The following is a 10,575-nucleotide window of genomic DNA, read 5'->3' as shown; positions in this document are numbered from 1 at the left end:
TGGTGACAGAAAGGAGAGAGGGGTCTAAGGAGAGATTAAGTGACTGCTAACAGTTCGACAGTTTGTCAGTGGAAACATCACCTCCAGTCTGCTCCACCAACAAGGGGACAGCTGAAGGGAGGAAAGGACTCCCCAGAGACTCACCAAGTGCAACTCTGAGTCTCCATTGCTACTACCCTCAGAATCTGGAGCAGCAACAGGGAGGGACACCAGGGTACAGAGATCTAACCGGGAAACTCAGATGACCTATACCTCTGTGGCATAGCTGAGGGGCTGTGAAAGTCTCTTTGCATAACCACTGGATTATCTCTGCCACACCCTGCTTTATCTCTTGGTCAGGAGTCAGTGATTAAGCTAAGAAGCCTATTGATAGTTTAAAAGCCCTCAGGCTCCCATAGCCTACAAGGGGAAAAAAAAAAAGGGCTTTTACACCACTGAACTCCAACTCAGGGATTGAAAAAACTGTTAACTTATATAAAATGGTTAAAACAACAAGAAAAAATATTGGAGACTCGAACCAGGACAAGAGTCCAGCTAAAAGTCCTCCAGAGGGTGAAGCACAAAACAATGAGTTCAACATCCAAACATTAGCTAAGGAAATAATAACAGGAGTGAGTAAAGAATTTGAAAAAATTATAATCAGAAATGCAGGAACAACAAATGAGAATATGGAAGAAAATTCTAATTATCTCATGGTTATTAGACAGCTGAAAGCTGAAATCGCTGAGCTAAGAAGGCAACTAGCTGAACAAGCTAAAACAGTATCAGAGCAGGGCAACAAAATAGATGAACTCCAGAAAGCAGTAGAGGGCAGAGAGAATAGAATCAATGAGGCTGGAATATAACTAAAATAGGCCTACAAACTATGTACAAAATGGAGACCCCCAAATCTTCATCTGCAATATTTCAGCCATCAGGTTCATGATTAGTCAATACTTTTTTTTTTGCTTTATATGTTAACTCTTCTTTCAGCCACCAGGATCCAGATGCAATCATAATGCCAATTGGACTTCCCTAGGTATATGACCCCACCAATGTGTCCTGGAGCCTCACTTCCCCAGAGCCCCGCCTCACTAGGGAAAGAAAGAGGCAGGCTGGGAGTATGGATCAACCTGTCAATGCCAATCTTCAGTGGGGAAGCAATTACAGAAGCCAGACCTTCCACCTTCTGCACTCCATACTTACCCTAGGTTCATACTCCCAGAGGGTTAAAGAATAGGAAAGCTATCAGGGGAGGGGAGGGAAAATGCAGTTCTGGTGGTGAGACTTGTGTGGAGTTGTGCCCCTCTTATCCTAAGGTTTTTGTCAGTGTTTTCCTGTTTATAAATACAAATTAAAACTAAAAGAAATAGCTTCTACTTATACCTAGACACCCTCTTGACCTACTCCCTATTACACTTCCCTCAATCACTCCAAAGCTAACCTTGTCAAAGTAAGGACTGCAAAAGCTGAATAAGGGCAAGAGACTGGCATATTTAATGATAACTCTAGTCACTACCAGGCCACCCCATCACCTGGGGCCCTAGTCAGGAAGTCCTGAGATTCACACACAGACATGATGAGCCTAGATCTCAAATAGATCCCTCTCTCCACTGTCACTGGTCATCTTCATCAGGAACAACATAATGGACCTCTTTGTGGGCCCCCATAGGACCTTGCCCTCAATTTGGATCAACAATGGTAGAGACTGATCCATCCTCCAAAGGGAGGTTGGATAACATACTCTATGTTCTACCTGAGGAATATGTGTCCTGAAATTGGTGCAACCTGGAATGTTCATAGCCGTGACCTCAGAATGTGAGTTCAGACCTATAGGGATACAGAGGTTACATAGGCTCCTGTACTGAATATGGGCGCCAGATCAAATCAAGGGGGGTTTACAGTTAACAATATTTATATACTTTTCCCAGATTTGGGAGTTACTCTGCCCTGATCCAGCCTTCTAGTCCTCTTTACAACTATGACACCATCCCCCATACAGTAACCTGGGTCCACCCGCATGTTAGCTATCAGGCTCAGACAAAAATTACTAAAGTCATGGGAACCTTGGGATATCCTAAAATAAACTTCCTAGCTTCTTCCAACATGAAGAGTATCCCATCTGCTATACTCTTACCTTTAGGTTCCTGATTATTAAACAATATGTCCTGCTTTATATCTCATCGCTTTCCAGCCACCTGATACAGATGCTACCATGACGACATCCTGATTTCCCTGCTTAGACAACCTCACCAATGTGTCCTGGAACCTCACCTCCCCAGGACCCTAATTCACTAGGGAGAGACAAAAACAGTCTGGGGTTATGGATCAAACTGCCAACAACCATGTCCAGCAGAGAAACAATTACAGAAGCCAGACCTTCCACCTTCTGTATCACACAAGGAATTCTGGTCCAGACTCCCAGAGGGATAAAGATCAAGGAACCTTCAGGACTAGGCAGTGGCACACCTGGTTGAGTACACATGTTACAATGTGCAAAGACCTGGGTTCAAGACCCAACCCCCACCAGCAGAGAGAAAGCTTCACATGCGGTACTGCAGATGTCTATCTCTTTCCCTCTCTCCCTGCCCTCTCAGTTTCTCTCTGTCACTCTCCAGTAAATAAATAAGTTACAAAATTTAAATAAAAAAGAATAGGAAACCTTCCAATAGAGGGTATGGAAAATGAAACTCTGATGGAAATTATATAAAAGTGGACTGCTGGTATCCTACAATCTTGGTAATCATTAAATCACTAATAAAAAAAACTTTTTATAAACTAGGGAAACTATTGGGGCTGGGCTAAGCACGCATAGTACGAAGCTCAAGGACCCGCTCAAGGAACCTAGTTCAAGACCACTGTACCCCACCTCTGCAGGAGGGTCACTACACTAGCAGTGAAGTGGGTTTGTAGTTGTCTTTCTCTCCTCTCTATCTTCCCCACCGCTCTCAACTTCTCTCTGTACTATCCAACGAAATGGAAAAACATACACACCAGAAGCAGGCAGTGAGTCCCAGTGTACATATGTTCACATGTATCCATAAGTTAGGGGGGAAATATACACCTGAAAGCAATAGTGCACAATAGTTTGCAGTGAGTCAATACCTGCAGCAAGCAAGTAGAAAGACCTAAAGACACCACAAAGTACCTAATCAGATAGTTTCTACATAGACCTAGACACCCCCCCCCCACCTACTTCCTATTCCACTTCCCTCAATGACTCCAAAACTAACCTTGTCCGACAAAGCAAGGACTACAAAAGCTGGATAAGGGCAAGAGGCTGGCAGACTTTAAAGACAGCTCTTTGGTCACTACCAGGGCATGCCATCATCTGGGACTGCCGACAGCGAGTCCGGGGATTCCCACACAAATACATAAGCATTTTTATAGCTATTCAAAAAAACCCAAAGGAATAGTGGCCCCACTCTCAGTATAAAGTATGACAAAAAAGAAAAAAGATCAATGTACAATAACAACTAAACCTTGCTTTTTAAAATCAGAAATATGGGTGACCGAGTGGTGGTACACTGGGTTCAGCAGCAGTAGTACAAAGTACAAAGACCTGCACAAGGATCCTGGTTTGAGCCCCTAGCTCCCCAAATGCAGGGAGGTCACATCACAAATGGAGAAGCAGGTCAGCAGGTGTCTGTCTTTCTCTCTCCCTCTCTATCTTCCCCTCCCCTCTCAGTTTCTCTCTGTCCTATCCTATTAAAAAATGGTTTCCAGGAATAGTGGATTCATAGTGCCAGCATTGAGCCCCAGCAATAACCTGGAGGTTAAAAAAATATGATAAAATAAAACTATAAAGTAAAATAAAAAATATGCCCATGCCTACCAAAACTGCAGCTCTTGCATTTACAAAACTTCTTAGCAGTCGTTTTTACATTAGAGTACATAAACAGTTTTTTGCAGTCTTGCAACAAAAACCTAAGACAGAGCCAAGAATCAAATCAAACCTGAAGATTAAAACACAAGAGAAATTTGAGATCCAATTTTCCTATCCATGAACACAATAGAACAGCACTTCAAGAGAGAATAATTCAAATCTCAAGGTAGAAATAGTATTAATCACACATAAGATATAAAGTAATGACACAAACGCCTTCAGTTGCTTAAACCCCTCAAATATCCAGTCGCCCACCTGATGCACTTGGGCATGTAGTCTCCAGCTGGCAGAGACCAGAAAGACTAGCAACTAAAACTCAAAAATTATAGCATGGACGCACAAACAACATGTAAGACATTGAAGGAAAACTACAATCAGATCTCATGGACAAAAAAAAGAAAGAAAGAAAGAAAGAAATCTCAACATGAAAACCAACAGAAGAAAAAATAATAATAAAGCTGTGAAAACACCATCTCCTAAAGACAGCAAGGCTCAAGAAGAATAAAATCATGGCTGCACTGAAAGAGATGGTCCACAAAGCTAGCTTCACATTCCCACCTTTCCAAGAAGGCTCAGAAAACAGAAAAGCTCTACGTTACTTGACAAAGACAACGGAAGGTTTGAAGTTTCAAATCCAGAGACCAGAGCACTACTCTATCATTTTACACAGTGCTTGGCATCAAACCCAATCTACATGTGCAGACTATCTGCTCCATCATTGAACCACCACCTCCCGTGTTCTCTGAAAACAAAACCTTAAGATACAAAGAGGGCCAGAAAGATCACACCTGGTAGAGTGCCAATTTGCCAAAATCAACTTTGCCAACTTTGCAGGAGCACTAGGAGAAGCTTCAGTGCTGTGGTATCTTGAAAACAACAAAAATGCCCTTCAACCCCCTTCCTTACCAGCCTACTGCCCATGGTTTTATTGCACTGTTCTTTTTCTTTTTTTATCTTTTTGTTTATTTATTTAGCTAGATAGAGACAGCCAGAAATCGAGAGAGAAGGGGGTTATAGAGAGGGAGAGAGACACAGAGACACCTGCATCCCTGTTCTACCACTTGTGAAGCTTTCCTCCTGCAGGTGGGGGCCAGGGTTCGAATTCAGGTCCTTGCGCACTGTTAACATGTGTGCTCAACCAGGTGTGCAACCACTCGGCCCCCTCTTTCTTTTTGTTGAGCTGTATGAGTTCTTTATAGATATCTGATATCAACCACTTGTCTGAAGTGTAGGGTACAAATCTTTTCACATTTGCTGGGTTTCAGGTTTATCCTTGTGGAATTTTCTCTTATATGTAGAAGCTTCTCAGTTTGAGGGGCAGGGTGGTGGCGTACCTGGTAGCGTGCACCTGTTACAATGTGCAAGGATCCAGGCTCAAGCCATCCGTCCCACCTGCAGAGGGGAAGCTTTGTGAGTGGTGAAGCAGTGTCGCAGGTGTCTCTCTGCTTCTCTATTCATCTCTACCCAATAAATAGATAAAAATAATTTTTATTTTTTTAAAAGAAGCTTTTCAATTTGATATAGTCCCACTTGTTCATTCTTGTTTTAGTTTCCCTTGAAATACAGAATACACAGATGGAGTCTTCTATGTATTTTACACTTTCAGGTCTGATATCCAGATAGTTGATTCATTTTGAGTTCATTTTGGTACATGGTGTTGGCTAGTAGTCTAGTTTCACTTTTCTACATGTGGTTGTCCAATTCAGCCAACATCATTCATTAAAGAGACTTTTCCCCCATTGGGCAGTTTTGGCCCCATTATCATATACAATGTGCTTATACATGTATGGGATTAGTTCTGGGCTCTCTGTCCTGTTCCATTGTCCATATGTCCATTTTTGTTCAGATACCACACCGTTCTAACTACTATTGCTTTGGAATATAAACTGAAGTCAGGAGTTGTGATGCTTCCATTTTTTCCTTTTTCCTCAGGACTGCTACTGCTATTCATGACTTTTCTTTTTTTTTTTCTCTCTCTCTCTCAGTTCCACATAAATTTTTGGATAAGTTATTCAACTTCCTTGAAATATGTCATTGGGGTTTTAATAAGGATTTCATTGAATCTACTAATTGCTTTTTGAAGGATTGCCACTTTAGTGATGTATATTCTTCCAGTCCATGAACAGGAGATGTTCCTCATTTCTTTGTGTCATCCTCTATTTCTTTTAACAATGTCTTCTAGTTTTCCTTGAAAAGGCCCTCCTTCACTTCCTTTGTTAGGTTTATTCCTAGGCATTTTATCTTTTTGGAATCAATTGTAAATGGGATTGCTTCCTTGAGTTGCCTTTCCTCTGGGCCATCATTTATATAAAGAAATGGCACAGCTTAGCAAGGAGGCAGTTGGCTTTTTCCTTGCTGACAGGCCTCCCTCTTGCTGTCCCAGCTTTGGGGCAGATGGCTCCTTCTTACTGTTCACCCATCTCTTGGTGACTATTAACTTGCTTATTCTAGTAAACTACCTATAACCTTTGCTGTGTGCTGCCTTATTCTCTCCAGGATCCCCGTGTATCAAATGCCAGAAAAAGGCCAATTACACCTTCGCCACAGATGGCACCTGGGCCACAGAATCTCTCTCAATTCCTCAAGAAAGCCTGATAACATTTCCCCCTTATTTTATTCAAACTAAAGCTAGACTTTTCCACAGAGAACCTCACCCAGGAAACTGACAGAAAACAGGAAGAGTTGAAGAAAAGAGAAAGAACTCACAAAGCAATTCAGTTAAACATTTCTATTAAAAACCAGAATTTCAATAGACATGGACACTAGGTCAGATCAATGCAGCTTACACTTACATTTATGTACTTTCCCATAATTGGGAGCTAATCTCGCCCTGATGTAGCTTTCTAGTCCTATTCTGAACTCTTGATACCATCTTCCCAGACAATACTTCTAGCCCACATGCACGTTAGCTATTGGGCCCAGGCAAAAATTACTAGTCATGAGCCTGTCAGAATGTACCTAAAACAGTACCTACTATCTAGTACCTACTATCAGTAGGTACTAAATGTACCTACTATCTTCTGACATAAAGACCCCAAATCTCATCTACTATCCCCTTACCTTTATGATTCTGATTATTAAACAAAATGTTCTGCTTCACATCTTAATACTTTTAAGCCACCAAGTTGCAGGTGCTACTATGATACCAACCTGACTTTCCTGAGTACACAGCCTCACCAATGAATCCTGGAAACCCACCTCCCTAGAGCCCTACCCCACTAGGGAAAGATAGAAACAGGCTGTGAATATGGGTTGATCTGTCAACATCCATGTCCAGCAGAGAAACAATTACAGAAACCAGACCTCACCTTCTGCACCCCATGAAGATCTTTGGTCTGTACTGCCAGAGGGGTAAAAAAGAGGAAAAATTCCAGTGGAGGGGATGGATTACAGCTCTCTGGTGCTGGGAATTGTATGGAATTGTTCCCTTCTTATCCCACAATCCTGTCAATGTTTATTACATCACTAATAAAATGAAATGAAAAAATAATAAAAAAGAAACAGCATTTTAGGTGGGGGGGGGCAACATGGTTATGCAAATCACATTCATGCCAGAGACTCTGAGCTCCCAGATTCAACTCTAAGCACCACTAGAAGACAGAGCTGAAGAGTGCTCTGGTAAAAAAAAAAGAAAAAGAAAAGTGCAGTGGGGTGAGGTGACGAAAGGTGAAGTGGAGGGTGAGAGGGGAAAAACATTTCTAAGAACTGATATGAGACTGAGAAACGAAACTAAAAGTCTATTCTAGGTATTGGTTGTTGACCAAAGGGAAACAAGAAGCTAATGTCCTGCCTGGAATGAACTTGTTTGTGAATCTGATACTAAGGTCATGCAAGAGGTTTTCCAACACTAATTAACTTATGAAAATTGCCTGAGGTATCTACATATACAAAAAATGTGAGACTTGAGGGGAATCAAACATAAACCCTATCCTCTGCAGATTCCTAGAGCCAAAACAGAGGACATGGATACAAGAACTAGGAAGAAAGAAGAAGAAGGAGGAGGAGGAGGAAGAAGAGGAGGAGGAGAAGGAGAAGAAGGAGAAGAAGAAGAAGGAGGAGGAGGAGGAGGAGGAGGAAGAGGAGGAGGAGGAGAAGGAGAAGGAGGAGGAGGAGAAGGAGAAGGAGGAGGAGGAGGAGGAGGAGAAGAAGAAGAAGAAGAGGGAGGAGGAGAAGGAGAAGGGGAGGAGGAGAAGGAAAAGGGGAGGAGGAGGAGGAAGAGGAGGAGGAGGAGGAAGAGGAGGAAGAGGAAGAGGAAGAGGAAGAAGAAGAAGAGGAAGAAGAAGAGGAGGAGGAGAGGAGGAGGAGAAGAAGAAGAGGATGAGGAGGAGGAGGAGGAGAAGAAGGAGGAGGAGGAGAAGAAAAAGAAAAAATCATCTTCACAAAGCTTCTTTATTACTTTTTATTATCTTTATTTGCTTATTGGATAGAGACAGTCAGAAATTGAGAGTAAAGGGGCTGACAGAGAGGGAGAAAGGTAGAGAGGCACCTGCAGCACTGCCTCACCACTTGCAAAGCATGCAGGTGCAAAGGCATGTAGTTAGGGCGGGGGGCTGGGGGTTGGAACCTAGGTCTTTGCACATTGTAACATGTGCACTCAACCAGGTGTGCCACAAAACTCTGAAGATGGTAGCACCCATATAAAATTCTAAAATTTAATAAAACACTTGAGTGAACACTGAAAATGGAGACACCCTCTTTAATACTTTTTGAAAAGATATATTTACTTATTTTATGAAAGACAGAAGCCAGAGGCCCCCCTGGAATCAAAACTACCAGAAATCAAAAGTGCGACCTCTGTTACAGGATAATCTGCTACAGCTCTCAAGTGTTTCAGCTCTCCACTGTTACACCATGAATGCAGCCGAGAATGAAACAGGCTGTGTGGAGGGCAGGGAATTAAGCTGGCGAGGACAGCTCGGTTCCAACCACACCTGATCATCTCTTGGCCTTGGCAGCCAGCTTTGATCCTTTTCAAAGTGGACACGGCACAAGCTGATTGGTTACAGACAGAATCGAAAAGGACGATGGCTGTGTGGTTACAAACTAAATCAGACATGTGAGCTGATTGCTTACAGAGTGTGCGAACAGAATGCAAAGGTTGGCAGCAGACGGGACTGGCCAAGGCGCACAGATTTTTCATTTTATCCTATGCATGCAAGTCCTGCATTCTGCCTACTGAGCCCCTTCCCCCACCTCCCTAGCCACAACCCTTGATACTTCTTGTTGATATATTTGGCCCGGGAGGCGGGGTGTTCTAGAGAGAAAATAATGCATATCTGAATATCTACCCCAGGTCAAGCACCAGTCAAAATTAACATCCCTAGTCCCCACCTAAAGGGGGAAAGCTTTATAAGTGGTGAAGCAGTGCTGCAGGTGTCTCTTTGTCTCTCTCCTCTATCTCCCTGTGCCTCACAATTTCTCTCTGTCTCTATCCAATAAATAAAGATAATTTTTTTAAAAGATTAATATACTTTATCTTCTTAAAATTCTGTGAGTTAACCTGTATGTACTACCTTACAAACAAATCCACCTTCCACTCATCTGCCTCCTTCTACCTAGGTCACCCTCTACACACCAAAGACTTAGGCTAAGTGTATCTGTAACTTTGTCTGCCTGACCTGAAAACTCTGGCTTCTACAAAACATCTATGTTCCTACTCTCAGGAAAACAGTAGGAAAAGGGGTCTTTTTAAGACACCATGCTAATGTCCCCCTTTTATCTACATTATACATCAGAACTAAATATGACTGAGTCAATAGTGAGTCTGCAGGCTTTTTAACTATAAGTAGATATTTTAGCTTAATTACTCACTCAACCTAGAGATAAAACAGAGTGGGGGAAGATAGGAAAGAAACTCCCACGCCCCAAGGATCCAAAGCCCCAGACCCACTTCAACTTCTCTGACAGCAACCAGAGCCAAGCTGGGCAGCATCCTTGGATCTGTGAGGTATTTTATTTTTTGGGGGGGAGAGGATTAATGTTTTACAGTTAACAGTAAATACAATAGTTTGTACATGCGTAACATTTCCCAGTTTTCCACACAACAATACAACCTCCACTAGGTCCTCTGCCATCATGTGGCCCTGTGTGCTACTAAACAAATCCTGTTTGTACTCCGTGGGTTCTGAGGCAATTATTCAGCGTGTCTCTGAATTCATTAGGAAAACAATCTTGAAAGGCGGCCACTATGTAGCCCCACTTTCAGACCACTGGGAGTGTATGTCTTCTCCTGAGTTGCCTGAACAAGTATCTGCCCCCATGTCAGCACAGGGCCTCCCTGCTGCTACTCCAGCCTCCAAGAAAAAGTAGCAATGGAGACTCATCGTTGCATTTCGTGAGCCTTAGGGGATCCACTCTTCCTGTCAGCAGTTTATTTGTTGATAAAACTCAAACCAGAGGTGATGCCTCAACTGGCAAACTGGAGAGACATGCAGTTGCTGCTACTCTGTAGAGACTCAGGGTTTTATAGCCTTCTGAATTTAAGGCAAGGACACGTTTAAAACCAGAGAGCAACTGCAACCACAAGACACCCAAAACAACCTCTTGCACCTCACCCGCTGTAGAACGTTAATTATGAAAATCCTAGAGATCACAACAGCACCACCTGCTGGCTGACAATAACCAGCACATAGATGTGCAAGCACAGAACTACCAACAAGCAGCTAAATATGCCACTTCACACAGATAGAAGTGAACCGAATGAAATCCAA

Source organism: Erinaceus europaeus, chromosome 17 (genome assembly GCF_950295315.1).
Source record: "Erinaceus europaeus chromosome 17, mEriEur2.1, whole genome shotgun sequence".
NCBI lineage: Eukaryota > Metazoa > Chordata > Mammalia > Eulipotyphla > Erinaceidae > Erinaceus > Erinaceus europaeus.
Note: the sequence above shows the minus strand (reverse complement) of the source record.